The sequence below is a fragment of the Silene latifolia genome, chromosome Y (assembly GCF_048544455.1).
Source record: "Silene latifolia isolate original U9 population chromosome Y, ASM4854445v1, whole genome shotgun sequence".
NCBI classification, from domain to species: domain Eukaryota; kingdom Viridiplantae; phylum Streptophyta; class Magnoliopsida; order Caryophyllales; family Caryophyllaceae; genus Silene; species Silene latifolia.
Window position 1 is genome coordinate 197,423,744 of NC_133538.1, and position 19,172 is coordinate 197,442,915.

Consider the following 19,172-nt stretch of genomic DNA (forward strand, 5'->3'; position numbering starts at 1 on the left):
CATGAAAGCATATTAATTTAAGCATGAATCAATCCCATGTTGGTTTCCCCTAATTACCCACTAATCCTAGCAAGAGACTACTCACTCATTATCATGGGAAACATGTCATTAATGGTGTCAATCATCACAACAAGTATAAACATGATAATAGAATGAAGAAATGAACAATAAAGATTAAAGAGTAAAGGAATTATACCAACTTAAGATGATCCAAATAATAAAGCAAGAATAATAGAAGAAACTTGATTGATTGATGGAAGGTTGTCAATCTCCCAATAATAACTCAATAATCTTCAATTACCCAATAATAAACTTGAATAATAAACTTGAACAATAATTAAGGAGAGATTAATGTGTAATTTGTGTGGAAAGATTGAGATTAATCTATTCTAATCTACTCCTAATCTAATCTAAGAAAGTTTGATTTAATCTAATAAAACTTGGTTCTAATCTAATGAAAACTTGATGGTTTGATTATTACAAATAGGGTATTTATAGTGGAAATTAGGTGGATGCATTAGGGTTAACTAAGGGCTAAACTAGTAATTACACTTTTGAGATTTAGAGCAGGGAGGAGCCGGTATTTTTCGAAGGAAGGGCGTCTTTCTTGAAAGCTTGAAGAACGAATTTGCGCTGGACTGGAATCCGGGCGGATTGGTGTCGGGACGGGCGGATTGTAGCAAGGGAATCCGAGCGGATTTGGAGCAAGACGCTCGGATTGTAGCAAGGGAAGGAATCCGAGCGGATTAGGAGCAATCCGAGCGGATTTGGGACAATCCGAGCGTCTTCAGCGCGGGACGCGCAGATTCCTGTACAGCTTCTTTGTTTGAGCTCGGATTGTAAAACGGACGTCATTTTCTCATCCGGACTCCTATTGGAGTGATTCAAAAGCCTAGATCGCTTGTTTTTTCGACGCCGTTCCATCTAGCATATTTTCAGAGCCAAAGGAGCAACTCTTGGTTTGCGTTCCGAGCAATTTTCTTCATGAATGGCTTCCTTGCTTTTCCTCCTTGCTTTAAACCTTATGACCCTTCTATATACTCTTTATTCCTACATCATTGGTCATCATTCTTGCCTCCTCTTCATACTAGTCCATCTAATATCATCAATAAGGTTCCAAATATGCACGAAAGACGGGAATTTCCGCCTTATTATCTCCTTTTCTACAAAACATATGAAATGCGATAGAAAAGCAAATAGGAAGGTTTTGACGGATAAAATGGCCATAGAATGTTATAATAGTATGCAAAATAGGCTCAATTAGGGGACTAAATGTGCGCAAATAATGGTCACATCAGGCTTGTAAGTATCGACGGTATCTGGAGGTCTCCCGTGTTTATGAAGCTCGTTATATGGCCCGTGGCTCTTTCGCTTGCTTTCACCATCATGCCCTTGATGTTCTAATGGCGTTTGTTATCTTTCTTAATGTTTATGTAATTTTTAGGAATGGCTTGGTAGCACTAGATTCGATGGTTAGGAGTCTGGGGCCACTTAGTCGAATAGCTTGCTTTGTATTGTTCGTAATAATGTAAGTTATTCATCGCTTGTTGTAAAAAAAAAAAAAAAAAAAAACCAAGGTCTTCAATCAAGTCCAAGTAGTGCATCCCATGCAATATTACATAGGAGTACTAGTCATCTTATGGTGAAGATCAAATCATGGTCATCATTTTTCCCTTCAACACCAACTACCCCACGGACCGGTAAATGGGCGGCGGATCCAATAAGCCGAATAAAGTAGGGCTTTCAACACCAAAAGGCTATTTATCAATATATGTAGGTATTGAAAAACAAAGGTTTGTGATCAAAATTGAGTACACAAACCATCCTTTGTTCAAAATGCTACTTGAAGAAGCTGAATTAGAGTATGGGTTTCATAATGATGGTCCATTAGTGTTGCCTTGTGATGTTGATACGTTTGTTAAAGTGTTATTTGAGATGGAGGAGGGTGATCGTATGATTACTCATGCGGGTTGTAGCCCTATGAGTCGGAGACATTCATACCGTCTCCATAGCCCATCGACTAGTTTTGTGTCGTTCGTTCAACCATTATGAAATTTGACGATATTTGGGTTTTTCACTTTGGTGTATAATTTCTTTGAAAAGTGCTTGTTTACCTTATTTTATTATCCCTAGGTTGTGTTTGGGAACCTGAAATTATTTCAATTTGCAATAATCTAATTCAAGATATAGAATTATTGAAATTCAATTCCATTTCCAATTCCATATTATTGTTTGGAGTACCCTTCGAAATCAACTACAATTTTCAATTTTCCAATGATGTTTGGGAGACACTTGGATTTCAAAGCTTAAAATTTCAAATTGACAACTAATATGAGAGATTCAAATGCAATGCTTAAAAATAATATTTTTTTTCCATTGTAATTAGACTCCGACATACCATTCCGACATACCAATGTTTTCATCATCACTGTTAAAATACCAACAATCACAATTTTTAAGCATCTACATAACTGTTGTTCATCTACATAGCTACGGATCATTTAAACAAAGCAGGAGCCAATCTAATTTTTCGTCATCCGGGAGTTTTTTAAGCATGGCAAACTCCTCGGTCGGACCATTAAAAAACCTCTTCACTGCCCTCATGACTTGGTGCCTCCCAATACCATAAACATTCTTCACAACTTCATGTACTTCTTCGGGTGAAGGTTTCGGAATCTCCTTCGGCTTGCTTTGAACATAGTCACTAAAGCACTCAGTAAACTTGGTAACGGCATCTGCCAACCGATCACGTTTTTGCTTCTTAGACCCCGAGGAAGAGATCAATTTTTTTGAGCTACCTTCTTCACTTTCAATTTCTTCATCCATAGCCATGGCCGCTTCATCATGCATCTCCACACCATCACCTAAAGCTCTATCAGGGCCACATAAAGTACATATATCATCCCAATAATCTATCGCCTTGTTCTTGTAAGGGGCTGCAAGTGGGTATTCCTAACAAGAAAGTTAAAATAAACATCAATAAAATAGAGGGACATAAGTGCAATGCAAGATAAACTTGTGCCAGCAAATGCAGGATCTGTCACTGGATTGTACTGTATAGGAGACTGACTGCAAATGTGAGATAATGCAAGTGTACTGTCACTGGATTTTAGCTTTGAGCCTTTCATATTATCACTTAACAAACGTGTACTAATAAATTTGAACATGTCTTTAAACTTGGTTAACTTCAAAGTTTTCAGACGCATGCAGGGTAAGTACACAGATAATGCAAGTCTCTTTCATTCACCAGAAATGCTAGATATATCCACATATATAAAGTACTGCATGTCACTAAGCATTATGACAGATTGACAGTGCGGTCACTAAGCATTACCTTACTCTATGAGACTGAGCCATCATTCACAGCAATGTAGAAAGTGATTGCCCAAATGACAATACCAAACGAAAAGCCACAACATTCATTCAGTCCATGTTCAGATAATGTACAACATTCGTTCAGGTAACACCACTGGGTAAAAAACACATTAAAAATGCCTACTGAAATAGTTAACCTAGGCCCAATGCACTGCAGGTTTGCAGTACTGCACAGGCTCAAAATCTTGTTCAAATTGATTGTACAGTAATTAAAGGTAAAAGTTTTACCTGAACAAATGAAAACCATTGGTCCAATTCTTCTCCTCCTATGACTATCATTTTCCTCTCTTCATCCCATTTGAACTTTTAGAATGTACGAATATCAGTTATGTTGGCATAATGTTTCTTCCAAGACTTTATACGATTCTTCACATTATCTAAGGTGACGCAGGTTCCTAAAGTGGCCCTAAGTTCATCTGCTTCGGCTTGATAAGCTTGTGGCTTCCATTCACCCTCGGCCTTGTTACCTTCTTTTAACTGATTGTACAATACTGTTATTAACGTCTCATCCATTTGCTTACTCCAAATCAGATAACCCCTCTTTTTTGATTGTGCTGATGACATAGGTGCTTTGCCTTTGCTACTCATGTTTGACTATCTGGGAAACAATAAACAAAGACGGAATTAAAGGCTGTTGGGGATAGCACTTGGTTCACCAGAGTAGAAAAACAAGTAACACACATCATGTACAAGCATCTGACAATAAGAAGTATAACACATTCAACCAGAATACTACAAGCAATGTAGTTTTTCAGGAGTCTTGAGCTTACAATGCCTTCAGACAGTCCAAGGAGCAAGGGAACAATATAGTTATTTGGACAGTCTGGACTGTCAGCAAGAGCAAGACAGCTATTTGCCCTCAGGTCATGTGTCATGGAAATTAAAATAGATATCAAGAGATAAGGTATTATTACAATGCATTATTCAGAGACTGGATTTTATTTTACCATTAATGACTAAGCAGGCTTGGAGTGCGCCTAGTGATTTGATGTAAACCAGAATAACACATTTAAAGCCATCAAGTATGTCTATAGATCTTTACCTTATGATCTTCGGGCTTCGTATTCGGCAAACATTTTCAAGGCTAGGTCATCTCTAAACTTATTCCATTCCTCAGTTGAGCGTACCGTTAAAACAAGTCCCAACTCTTCCTCACCGTCATTATCAACTGGGATTGTATTTCTTATTTCTTCATCCACCTCCACCAACAATTACTCCTCGTTTACATTTTCGCCCCTCATAAAATTATGAAGAATGAAGCAAGCATTGATAATCCTAACTTGTGTTTTTTTTTTATCATAGAAGCTACTTTTCCTAAGTATAGCCCATCGCTTTTTCAATAAACCAAATGCTCTTTTTATAGTATATCGAGCCGAAGAATGATGCAAATTAAAAAGTTCTTTAGCATTTGTTGGTGTGTTTCCTCTCCACAAATTTAAATGATAACGGGTACGTTTGTATGGAGTTAAGAAACCCGGAGCAGTAGTATATCCTAAGTCCACAAGGTAATACTTGTCTCTTACAAGTTTTAAACCATTAGGTCTGCGAAGTGCATCACCGAGTACACGTTGGTCGGATTCCGAACCTTCCCAACCCGGCAAAACATAGCTAAAATGGAGGTTACTATCACATGTAGCTAAGACATTGGTTGTAATATGACCGCCCATGTCTCTATATCTAGGCCTATACAGTCATTAGAATATCACAAATACTATCCTAGAACCAATTGTATAGTAGCATTATACAACCGCCTCAAAGTTGTTGAGCTCTTACACAAAGTTGTTGAGCTATTTTACATGTTACTGAGCTACTTTACGAAGTTATTGAGCTTAATAATTATTCTGTTAAGCTGAATAACTTTGTACCATAACTCGATAATTTTGTTAATAAAACTCGAAAACTTTATAATAAAGCTCAACTACATTAAATAGGTTGTATATACAACTTGTTGTATAATACATTAACTGTTAGAATATGAGTCCCGTCAAGCGCTCCAACAACCCCTTGAAACCATTTCCATTACCATCTCTTTCAAAACTAAGACTAGAATCCATTTGTTTTATATAATATTGGCCTATTTTCATCACAGCTTTAAGCACCATATGAAAATGACTACTCACAGTTTCTCCCGACCGAGTATACACAACACCAATAGTCCTATTTTTAAAATCATGTCCAAGTATATGAAGAAAATAGGCTACAATTTCCTTAACTGTGACATTTCTAGTTGTCTTTAAACCCCCTTTGACTTGCAAAATCCAACACAACTTGACAAAATAATTTCTATCCATATGCAATTGTTCTCGACATATGCGGGCATTCATTAATGTATTCATCAAATATTTTCTTTTTTCAACACGCTCATGCTCACCCCATGATATTTGTTTCCCTCGGTAATTCATGTGATGCCATGAACATAATATTATTTTGAGAAAGCCAAAAATGATTGCAAATAACTCGACTTCGTCATCAAAATACTCCCTAGCACGCTTTCTCGACCCAACTACATTAATCTCATCAACCATTTTTGCTTGTGTAAGAGCTCAGAACCTAAAAATACTAGATTATGTCAGTATCCGACACAAATGCAACACCATTTGAGAAGAAAACAGTATATTATTCAGGCAGAACCAAAAAAAATAAAATAAAATTTAGATGCTGAATACACAGCACACAATACTTGACTTTATGCACTGCATTACATTTAACCAAAAACCAAAAAAATAGGCCAATATAATATAGTCACAGAATATGATTAGGATGATCGAATCTTATCATTAGTAGGAATCAAAGATGTAAGGTACGAAATAGTGCTTACTTTATTCATCAGTAGTAAAGATCAAGCAATCAATCATATACTAGCAACAAATATGCGATTATTCATAAAATTAAATCAATTCGGAAGTTATTAATCGACAATCTAAGATTACTTATCAACTTGATGAGCACAAAATTATCAATCATACAAAAAACTGCATCAATAGTTAACAAATTGAGATGAAAATAACAGTACGGAAGAAAGTAGGAAGAAATCGAGTGATTACCTCAGCGAAATCAGCAACAAATTTCGAAAAATTAGGGTGTTAGGAATAGTGAAGTATATTGAATTGGTAAATTTGTGTTATCATTTGCATTCATAAGACGATAGTTAAATACAAATTGCTCGGGATATAACCCTAACGAAACCCTAATCAATATGGGCCTAAGTCGGCCTATTACCCCCCTCAAACTGGAGCGTAGAGATCAAGAACGCCCAGTTTGCGGAGAAGAGAGTCAAACTAAACTGAGCCTAATGCCTTGTTAAAGATATCAGCAAGCTGAGACTGAGTATCGACATGAGAAGTAGTAACAATCCCATCAGTAATGGCGTCGCGAATAAAGTGACAGTCCACCTCAATGTGTTTAGTGCGCTCATGGAAAACAGGATTGTGAGCGAGATGAAGAGCGGATTGACTATCACAATAAATCTACATTGGGCGAGACAAAGAAATACCCAAACTAGCAAGAAGGCCCTTCAGCCACTTTAATTCACATAAAACAGTAGCGATGGACCGGTATTCGGCTTCAGCGGAAGAGAGGGAAAAGGTCTGCTGTTTCTTGGTTTTCCAAGAATTAGGAGAATCACCCAGAAACACAATCCATCCGGAAACAGAGCGACGACTCAGAGGGTTGGATCGTTCAATATATGGTAATTTATGCTCTCAACTTTTGTCTCTCGATACTTTGCCTACTCTCAATCGAGCTTTTCAGTTAGTCTTGCAAGAGGAGCTATTGCGGGTGGGTGACACTATCTCGAAGGATGAAGCCTCCGAGGTCATGGCCTTCGCTGTCCGTGATGCCTCTAAAGCTGCGGCCTCTATTGATTGGCGAGCCCTTCGTGAACTCGAGAGACAAGGGCGTAGGAAGCTTACTTGTGCTCACTGTTCCACCCCTAGCCACGATATTTCTTCATGCTTTATTAAGTCACAAAAATTCCCCGAGTGGTGGGGCCATCACCCTCGCACTCTTGATGAAGTTCGTGCTCGCTCACGGGCTAGTACAGGTGCAGCTGCTTCTACCTCGTCACAGAATTCTGGCCGTGTTGATGTGACCATAATTAGCGTATATTTAGCCCCCGAATTAGCCTTGTTCTCATGCTTTTTAGTGCATATTTGGGTCATTTCTTATCTTTAGTTCTTTGTTTTGCATATTCTTTGAGATTTTGATCCCTTGGTAGGAAAGGAGTAAGAATCTTGCATTTTCATGGCAAAACAAGACTAAAATTATCGAATTCAATGACCAAGCATCAAGGAGAGACAAGATTAGAAGGCCTTTGTACATATGATAGTAGATGAGCAATGTTGAGAAAGGATCCTTGAGTCCCCAAGGAAATCCCCAAGGAATTTATGAAGAAAAGGGAAGAAAAGAAGAAGAAGCCTTCTTTGAGGCACAATCCCTGCGGATTGTCCCCAATCCGGCCGTCCTCCAGCTGCAGAATCCGTGCGGCTTTCCAGCAAGACGCTCGGATCCCATCTCCACAATCCGCCCGGATTCTCTTGAATCCGCTCGGATTCCATCGCCAGAATCCGCCCGTCCCGACCTTAATCCGCCCGGATTCCTCTACAGCGCGATTTCCTCTTCTCCAAGCTACGAAGAAAGAAGCCCTTCCTTCGGAAAATACCGGCTCCTCCCTGCTCAATCTAAAAAGTGTAATTACTAGTTTAGCCCTTAGTTAACCCTAATGCATCCTCCCTAATTTCCACTATAAATACTCCATTAGTCTAATTAGAGGAGCATGTTCTTCTTATAAAAAATTAGAGTAGTTAATACCAATCAAATCTCTCTTTAGTTTTGTAATCAACAATTAATCAAGTCCTAATACAAGTTTTATTTCCTTAATCTCTCTTTTGTTCATCCTTTATTTTGGGTAATTGAAGATTATTTGGGTTATTATTGGGAGATTGACAACCTCTTAATCAAGCATTCAAGTACTTCTTTTATCTTTGCTTTATTATTGGAATCATTAGTAGGTATAATTCTCTTAATCCCTTTTAATTATTGTTAATTACTTTCATTTACTCATCATGTTTCATTTTGTTGGTATGATTGACAACCTTGCTAGCATGATCAACATGATAATGAGTGAGTAGTCTATTAGCTAGGGTTAATGGGTGATTAGGGGAAACCAACATGGGGAATGATTCATGCTTAAATTAATATGCTTTCATGTTTTATTTGCTTGCTTGTTTTGATCTCAACTCATGCACATGTTATATTTGATGAAATGCTAAGCCTATGAATCCTTGCATTTACTACCATCTTCTATCTTTTCAATGAGACTTGTAAGACATAACCCAACTCGAGTCTCATTAGACCATGCATGTTGTTGAGTAGGGAAGATTAAGTCGACTTGTAGGTGTTGTACAATCTAATCGATTCGGCTCCGGGACCCAAACTTTCCTAGGATTGTAAGATATAACCAAACTCAATCCATCACAACAATAATCGCTTGCTTATAATTTGAGAACATGTTTGTATGATCAATTCCCATGATTCCCCTATGATCCCATGACACCCTAGTGCTTTTAATCAATTGTTTATACCCCTTTTAATTCATCTTGCTAGTTTATTTTCATTGTTATTTTAGTTAGTGACCTTCTACATCAACCCAATTTGTGACACCCCCAAGACACCACTAGTTTCAATAGAAATCTCATTTCAATACCCGTCCCTTGGGATCCGACCTTTACTTGCCTCTTTACTAATTGTAGAGTTGTTTGTGAAGCTATAAATTGTGTTTTGATTCGGACGTGACCCAACGACCACACCTTTTATTGTGAACACGAAACGGACCGATCAAAAATGGCGCCGTTGCCGGGGACGGTGTTTGTTTGTGAGGCGTAATATCCGTATAAAACCCATAATTTGAAGGATTATAACGCAAATTTAATACCTGATTTATAGTCATAAACGAAAACAACAATGAAACGATAAAGATAAGAATTAACCTTCGGTCCTAGTGCAAATTGGCAATGAGAGATCAAAGTAGATCTCCTCCTAAATGATGCACCCAAGATTGTCCGAGAAATGCCCTTGTGCTAGAATGAATCCCCTAATTGCCTTGCAATATCGAGAGGATTATTTTGTGAGTTTTGTTTAGATGTGAGATCTAATGTTTTGAGAGATAATATTTCTCAAAACCCTAATTCTTTCCTCAAAATGAATGATTAGGGCAAATAGGAGAGGAAGCTCTCCTTTTGAGCTTGGTTCGGCCGTGAGCTTTAGATGGGGAGAGTGGGCTTTCCACTTTCTCTTATTTTTAACTCATGGTACGACCCGAAATGCGCTAAATGTATATGACACGGTTTTATCATAAATCGTCATCGGTTATCGGTTATTAAAGCATCAACTAATAATACGGATTAGTTGAAATATTAATACATGTCCGACAAAGACGATATTGTATAATTATATTCAATATACATTAATCAAATATAAATCGCTTTATATTTAATTTACGAATTAACTGCTTAATCCGCCTTAGCCATTATTATTTAATCTGTATTAAATAAAATATCTCAACATCACATTTTGACTAATTATTAGTCAAATAACTCGATTAATGGTTAGTCAAATTTGGCATCTACATGATTTGTATTTTCATACCGTCACATCTCTCAAACGTATCCTATAAGTGTGACTTTTAGGGACCAGTTGATCACCGCCATCTGTATGACAATAACGTCAAACTTATCTAGCAAGCCAACTGTTATTGATAAACGTGGACCAACTGATTATGATACAAAAGTATACCCTTTGATCCTTTTAGAGATTTATAAGTCCTTGCACTAACTGTAAAGGACACCAGCCCCAACAAGCTCCCACTTGTCCGTACAAGTGTATGTGCAATGACGTTATCCGCACTAACTGGAGGACACCACCTCCAACATACTCCCACTTGTCCGTACAAGTGTATGTGCGATAACCGATTCTCATATTCATTTAAAATTTCTCCCACTCAATGTAAAACAATTTGCAGATCCGGATCCGCAAAGGTCGTATTTTACAATCGATCTGTATCTAGAGTGGTTTCCCCGACTAGAGAGTAACTTAAGCGATAAAACGAACCGCATTCGAGCATGGCCATGCATTTCGATTCTGACTCCTCGAGTGGCCCCGAGAAATATCGAGTACCGATAAAGGTGAATATTTCCTTCAACTCGAACTCCTTCCGATCTAAGCACGCATGAAATGACCGAAACAATCTACTTGGCCCCTGTTACGGATGACCGTGAGAAAGAAACCAAAGTCACCCAAAATCTGCCTTAGTCTCAAGAGACAGTCGATAGTCAAAAGAATCGACTCTTAGGATCACCATGGAGGTCCTATCTACGACCGGGCACCGAATGTTATAAAACATTTAGGACTCCACGTTGATGTCACAATTGTGTCCTACGAGATATCCGTATAAATCGCCTCTGTGATTGGTCAGTCAACCTGTTGACTTATGGCTCGTTGAACCCACCATCAACCAACGTCACAAAATAATTACCTTGAGTTATCAGCTCACGTGGGTAATTAAGGACCATAAAATATAATGTTTGTTCAGTTCACTTTGTGGTGTTCAAAAATGTCGTACAAAAACCACATGAAAAACAAAATATATATAAATGTCAAAACGATGATGTCGTATAGAGTACAAAAGAGAATGAATCTAATCCATAAAAGAGTACTACAACTTAGGAACACGTTTAATTCCCATGGAATTAACATGCCCTTCATGCTTATCTTGTCGTAATGGTTTAGTGAGAGGATCTGCTATGTTATCATCTGTAGCAATATTTTCTATCACTACTTCCTTTTGCTCCACGTAATCTCGGATTAGATGAGCTTTCCGTTGTACATGTCTAGACTTGTTGCTAGACTTTGGCTCCTTAGCTTGGAAGATGGCACCTCTATTGTCGCAATAGATGGTGATCGGGTCATTCGAACTAGGCACTACAGATAGTCCATGTAAGAATTGACGCATCCATATCGCTTCCTTTGCTTAAGCCGGACGCGGCATAGTACTCGGACTCGTCGTAGAATCTCTTTGTAACAGATTTGTTTGGAACTCTTCCGGTGATTGCGGCGCCATTAAGAGTAAAAAACGAATCAGGCGAGATTTCGAGTCATCACGATCCGTTTGGAAGCTAGCGTCTGCGATGCTTAGGTTGCGCATAGCTTTTGTTCGCCTCCATAAGTCAATGCCCAATCTTTAGTCCTCCGTAGGTACTTAAGAATGTTCTTGACAACCATCCAATGTGATTCACCTGGATCTTTGTTGGAATCGACTTGTCATACTCAATGCATTTGCCACGTCTGGACGTGTGCATATCATGGCATACATGATTGATCCTATAGCCGAGGCATAAGGAACCCGTGTCATGCGCTCTTTCTCTTTCGGTGTCTCGGTGACCGAGACTTGCTCAAATGCACCCCTGGAGCCATAGGAAGAAACCCCTTCTTGGAGTTAGTCATTCTGAATCTCTCTAGGACTTTGTCTATGTAAGACTCTGATCGAGAGATAACATCCGTCGTGATCTATCTCGATAGATACGGATGCCTAGAATTCTTTGTGCCTCTCCCGGATCTTTCATCTGGAAATGGTTTTTCAACCATACTTTCACCGAAGTTAAGAGAGGTATGTCATTCCCAATCAGGAGTATGTCGTCAACATACAATATTAGGAAGACAATCTTGCTCCCACTCGACTTGATATAAAGACATGGTTCCTCGACCGATCGAGTAAATCCATTTTCTTTAATCACTTGGTCGAAGCGATGATTCCAACTCCGAGATGCTTGCTTAAGTCCATAAATGGAACGCTTAAGCTTGCACACTTTCTTAGGATGTTGTGGATCGATGAAACCTTCGGGTTGTACCATGTACAACTCTTCCTCCAAAAAGCCGTTTAAGAAGGCGGTTTTCACATCCATCTGCCAAATTTCATAGTCATGAAAAGCGGCAATCGCTAAGATAATCCGAATGGAACGCAGCATGACTACGGGTGCGAAAATTTCATCGTAGTGCAAACCTGGCACTTGGGTGAAACCTTTAGCAACTAGTCGTGCTTTATAGATATCTTGTTGACCTTCTACAGAATGCTTTATCTTGTAAAGCCATTTGCATTGAAGGGGACGAACCTTAGCAGGTAAGTCAACGAGATCCCATACGTTGTTCTCATACATAGAGTCCATCTCGGATTGCATGGCCTCAAGCCATAGCTTTGAGTCGGAACTAGTCATGGCACCTTTATAGGTTGCGGGTTCACTACTCGTTAAGAGTAGAACGTCATCTATGTCATGTTCCTCGACCATACCAATGTATCCGCATGCGGAGGAATAGAGACTCTTCCCGACCTTCTAGGTTCCTCGGGAATATTCGCAATAGGGATTGAAGGAATTGGTTCCTCCAATGGTTGCTCGGTATTTGGTTCTGGAATCTCCGACGGGTCGAAGGTTCTATCACTCTTTGCATTCTCGTGAAATTCCTTCTCCAAGAATGTCGCACTAGCCGCAACAAAAACACGTTGTTCGGTTGGCGAATAGAAGTAATGACCAAGTGTTCCTTTAGGATAACCTATAAAGTATGTCTTGACCGATCGCGGGCCGAGCTTATCCTCGTGTCTCCACTTGACATAAGCCTCGCAGCCCCAAACCCGTATAAAGGACAAGTTAGGGACCGTTCCCTTCCATAGTTCATATGGAGTCTTGTCAACGGCTTTAGACGGACTTGGGTTAAGTATTAGAGCGGTGACAGGAAGAGCATAACCCCACAATGAGTCGGGCAACACGGTGTGACTCATCATGGATCGAACCATATCAAGTAATGTTCGATTTCTCCGTTCGGACACACCATTCAGCTGAGGTGTTCAGGTGGAGTTAAGCGTAGGGCAATCCCACGAGTCTTTAAGGTGTTGATCAAACTCGTGAGAAAGATACTCGCCACCACGATCCGAACGCAGTGTTTTAATCTTTCTACCCAATAGGTTCTGTACCCTATTCAGGTATTCCTTGAATTTCTCAAAGGATTCACTTTTGTGCTTCATTAAGTAGACATAGCCATATCTACATAAATCGTCCGTGAAAGTGATGAAATACCTATAGCCTTCTCGTGCGGTGATTGACATAGGACCACATACATCCGTGTGTATGAGTCCTAATAGGTCGGCAGCGCGCATTCCAACACCTTTGAAGGAAATTCGAGTCATCTTACCGATGAGACATGATTCACACGTGCCAAATGATTGAAAATCAAAGGCCGAGATAGCTCCATTCTTTATGATCTGTTTTACGCGTTTCTCATTAATGTGTCCCATACGGCATTGCCATAGATACGTTTGATCTTTGTCACCAACCTTTAACTTTTTATTCATTACGTGTAATATTTCGGTGGTATGATCTAAAACATAAATTCCGTTCATGGAGGCGCCTTGCCATAAATCATATCGTGTAAAGAGAAAATGCACGTATTATTCTCTATTACAAATGAAAAACCAAGTTTGTCAAGTGCAGAAACTGAAATAATGTTTTTCGAAAAGATGGGTACATAATAGCGATTATATAAAAATAACTCAAATCCGCTAGGAAGTGGATCACGTATGTTCCCCTTGAGACGGCGACCACTCGTGCTCCATTCCCAACACGCAGTCCACCTCACCCTTTACGAGGGGTTCGATGTTTGGAGCCCCGCACATGATTACACAGATGAGAACCACAACCAAGTATCAAGTACCCAAGTTCCGTAACTTGCGTGGTTAATCTCAATCATATGAATAAAAGTAGAAGAAGAAGACATACCAACAGGTTTAACACGACCTGCCTTTAAGTCCTCATGATAAACAGGACATGTACGCCTCCAATGCCCTGTCTTGTGGCAATGATGGCATTCCATGTTGTCATTCTTGCTCTTTGTCGCGCCCGATGAGGTGCTCGACTCACCAGGCCCACTCTTACCTGAACCCGACTTCTTAAACTTCGGTTTGCCCTCGCTAGGCCTGGCTGAACTTTGCCCTTACCCTTGCCCTTGTTTGACACGACGAGAACATCCTGTTTCATGCTCCCACTGAACTTCATGTCCTTCTCGGTTTGTACGAGAAGGAGTGCGATTCATGGGGACTTTTCTTCAAATCATTCATATAGTAATTCGCTCTAAATTGCGAAAAACCATCGTGGAGTGAATGAAGCATGCGGTCAATCACGATGTTCTCGCTGATTTTACAATCAAGCGTCTCCAGTTTCTCGACATTCTCAATCATGCTGAGAATGTGTGGGCTAACCGGTTGGCCTTTCTGGAGTCTCGCATCAAAGAAGCGAGTGGTATGCTCATAGGTCACGATTCTCGGTGCTTTCGAGAATTCCTTGGTGAGCGTGGTGAAAATCTTGTTTGCACCTTGGACTATGAAGCGTTTCTGCAAATTGGGTTCCATTGCAAAAATGATTACGTTTTTAATCGCACCCGCTTCCAAGGCGAAATCGTTATACTTGTCGATCTCGTTAATTCCAGCCGTGGGGCCTGGGTTTGACGGCATGAGCTCAAGCAGAAATTTGAGCTTCCCGTCAGCAGCGGCAGCATTCCGTAATCCGCCTCCCGATCCGCGAAGTTTGATCCATCATTCTTCAGTCGAGTTGACTGATTCATCTGTTTCATGAAGATCCGAAGCCAGGACTCACGGTCCAATGTGGCACTTGGCATTGGGTCGTTCAAATGACCAGCCATATTGTTATTAGCAGTTTATGTGAACGTGATCTACACTGAAAAGGAAAGAAAAACAAAACGAAATAAGCAACTCATCGAGGTGATTTAAGTCTATTAAAATTCATTTTAATCGTGTAGACTCATTGCACTTGTATAATTGATCTCCCTCAAGAATAATACAAGTGATCCCAAGACTCAATTTCCGTAAATTGATAAGCCAACTGTTTAGCTAGTTCTTCCGTAAAAACTCTTGGTCGATAGATTTCCGTAAATCCTATCTATGGTCCACCATGATCACAGGATCGTACGAGTGACCATAGTGTTGAGATAAAATAAGTCAATCGGTTCCAACTTACCCGACGTAGAAGGGGTCATATTATGCCTACCGACGAAGAAGGGATTCATTGGAGTTTGACCTATAAAGACCGTTCTCAATTTTTTTTTATACGAGGAAGATCCCATCAACTAAGTTTCAATTCATTTTAAGTGAACGAATAACTAGCAACTGCGTGAATGAATTAATTTAGATGATGGCTTAAAACGTGTGACATACGAATGTCATAGAAAACTAACGCGTGACCTCTATATGAGTCAGTTTTCATGCAATTATTAGGTGGTTTGGTTTTAGGCGGAATATGATGCATACTATCGTTACGATAAAATAAATAAATGAATGCAATACGTAAATAAAATTCCTAGTGTGGCCTATCCTAGTAAAAAGAACATAATACAACTTTGGAATCCACCGTTGGACCCGAAAAGCTTGTCTTGATGTTCCATCTTTGTCCATGTAGCGGGAGTGAGCATCCGGTCTCCTTCTTCGGTCTTCTTAAAATTACAATTAAAATTTACAAAATATAAACCTATTTACATTCTAAATAAAAAAGCGTAATTAAAAGAAATAAAGGGAGATACGAGATCTCAAAATACAACCAAGACCGTGTTCCATCATTACGGTAACACGTTCTACTAAGGCCACACAAAGTTACAACCGTTTGCAAAAATAAATAAATACGTAATTAAAAGCATTCAAAATAAACAAGAACGATAAATAAAATGCATCAACTAAATTAAATTTATTCGTGACATAATTCCGTAATTATGTTAAATTATCCAAACCACCTTTTAACAATTAAAATTATGTGACAAGACCGCTTCATCAACTTAATTTTAATTCATGATAATCCGTTACTTTAAATCGTTTTAAAGTAACTAAATTGTTCGTGGGTGAACCGTTTCACTATCAAGCGAGTGCATAAATCAGTATTATGCAATAATGGCCGAAAAAAAAAACAAAACAAAATTTTTTTTTTTCAATGCTGTACGTGAACAGTACCAGAATTTTTTTTTTTTTTTTTTTTTTTTTTTTTTTTTTTTTTTTTTTTTTTTAAGATTGCTCATTGCCGTGAGCAAAAAAAGGAAAAAAAAAAATTCAGCCGCTCTAACCGAGAGAAAAAAACATCCAATACCGAATCGATTTGACAAAACTCAATTGCAATTTGAACATAATCCGGATTAAAACAAAATTACAATTGACATGATCTTCACATATTGTTGTAATTATCGTTTAAAACAACAATTCGCAAAGAACAAATCGAAAACAAAACAAAACAAAAGATCGACAATGCAACCGTGTAAACTGGACACGGTTCCCAAAGCAAAACAGGCCGAGACACAAAAAGCCACACGGTTTGATAAAAACCAATTGTTATATCACTTAATCCGTATAGAAATGAAATAGCAATTGATAGATCTTTAACATATTACAATGAATATCGATTACAAAATAATATGCATAGATCAAAATCGAAAACAAAAGGCACGGAATACAAGAAAACAGCCGTGTAAAAAATTAGACACGGTTTCCAAGAAAGATCAGCCGTGCAAAAAAAAATTTTTAGCCGTGAAAAATTTTCAGCCGTGTGGATTTAAGTAACAAAAAAATTATCGATCCATTTCGTTTGATGAAAATCACATAAAAAAATTTACGTGGCCTCGCTCTGATACCACTTGAGGGGTAATATCCGTATAAAACCCATAATTTGAAGGATTATAACGCAAATTTAATACGTGATTTATAGTCATAAACGAAAACAACAATGAAACGATAAAGATAAGAATTAACCTTCGGTCCTAGTGCAAATTGGCAATGAGAGATCAAAGTAGATCTCTTCCTAAATGATGCACCCAAGATCGTCCGAGAAATGCCCTTGTGCTAGAATGAATCCCCTAATTGCCTTGCAATATCGAGAGGATTATTTTGTGAGTTTTGTTTAGATGTGAGATCTAAAGTTTTGAGAGATAATATTTCTCAAAACCCTAATTCTTTCCTCAAAATGAATGATTAGGGCAAATAGGAGAGGAAGCACTCCTTTTGAGCTTGGTTCGGCCGTGAGCTTTAGATGGGGAGAGTGGGCTTTCCACTTTCTCTTATTTTTAACTCATGGTACGACCCGAAATGCGCTAAATGTATATGACACGGTTTTATCATAAATCGTCATCGGTTATCGGTTATTAAAGCATCAACTAATAATACGGATTAGTTGAAATATTAATACATGTCCGACAAAGACGATATTGTATAATTATATTCAATATACATTAATCAAATATAAATCGCTTTATATTTAATTTACGAATTAACTGCTTAATCCGCCTTAGCCATTATTATTTAATCCGTATTAAATAAAATATCTCAACATCACATTTTGACTAATTATTAGTCAAATAACTCAGACTAACTGGTTAGTCAAATTTGGCATCTACATGACTGTATTTTCATACCGTCACATCTCTCAAACGTATCCTATAGGTGTGACTTTTAGGGACCAGTTGATCACCGCCATCTGTATGACAATAACGTCAAACTTATCTAGCAAGCCAACTGTTATTGATAAACGTGGAATAACTGATTATGATACAAAAGTATACCCTTTGATCCTTTTAGAGATTTATAAGTCCTTGCACTAACTGTAAAGGACACCAGCCCCAACAGTTTGATTTAGATTTCCTTTTTATTGTTATTAGTTGTGTCTTTCTTCACCTTGGGGAAGTAAAACTCCTCAAGGTTTTAATTGTTTTCAAGTTGTTTGATATTTTGCATGTCTAGAAGGTCACAAGGTGATTTGTTACCTTTCGACCGTGAAATCGAAAGAACCTTGACGAACAATAGGAGACTTGTTAGGAGGAATTTAAGAGGTATTAGTGAAGTTGTTCAACCAACTATGGAGTTCGTCAACCCTTTCGCAATAGAAGGAGAGGAGAACCCATTACACAATACCCCACAAAATCAACCTACAATGCCTAAATTCTCGTCACACTCCGTACCCACCGAGGAGAACCTACCAAATGGTACTCCTACACCGCAACATCTAACCGGAAATTTTATTGCCAAATCCGCCTTCATCCAATTAGTTGAAAGGGGCCAATTTGGGGGGATGCCTAGTGAAGACCCTCATTCTCATATGGAAACCTTTTGCGATTATTGTGATGCAATCTGTCAAACGGGTGTGACTCAAGACCAAATTAGATGGGTCTTATTTCCTTTTTCTCTAATCGGCACCGCGAAGCAATGGTTGAAGGGCCTTGACAAGGCCACCCTCGGAATAGATTCTTGGAAGAAGTTGGCTCTAGCTTTCTACAAAAAATTCTATCCACTGGAGAAGACTAACATGCTAAGAGCTCAAATTACGGGTTTTAAGCAAAGGGATGAAGAATCTTTGTATGAAGCTTGGGAGCGGTTCAAGAGAATTTGTCGCTCATGTCCTCATCATGGACTTAGCGAATGGTTTTTGGTACAACAATTTTGGAATGTTCTATATGAGGATTCAAGGAACATTCTCAACATGGGATCAAATGGAATGTTCACCGAAGTTGATGACAATCAAACATGGAACAATATTGAGGAAATGGCGGTCCATAACTCACAATATAGTAGACCTCGCAAGGCCACTAGAGGAGGAAAGCATGAAGTGGACTCCGTTACTCAATTGGGTGCTCAACTTAGTGCTCATATCGACACAATCAATTTGAAGTTTGAAAAAGCTATGGCTAGACTTGAAGAAGTCTCAAAATCACCA

At 38.7% G+C, this 19,172-nt stretch overlaps 1 non-coding gene and 1 pseudogene across 1 annotated transcript; both read right to left on the minus strand.

The window, feature by feature from the left end:
• Positions 1–2,393: 2,393 nt before the first annotated feature.
• LOC141629776 (uncharacterized) lies at positions 2,394–5,900 on the minus strand (annotated as a pseudogene).
• A 12,864-nt stretch (positions 5,901–18,764) lies between these two features.
• On the minus strand, positions 18,765–18,871 carry LOC141637062 (small nucleolar RNA R71). The gene has a single exon (XR_012541625.1). It is a non-coding gene; the product is annotated as a small nucleolar RNA R71 (small nucleolar RNA).
• Between the last annotated feature and the right edge of the window lie 301 nt (positions 18,872–19,172).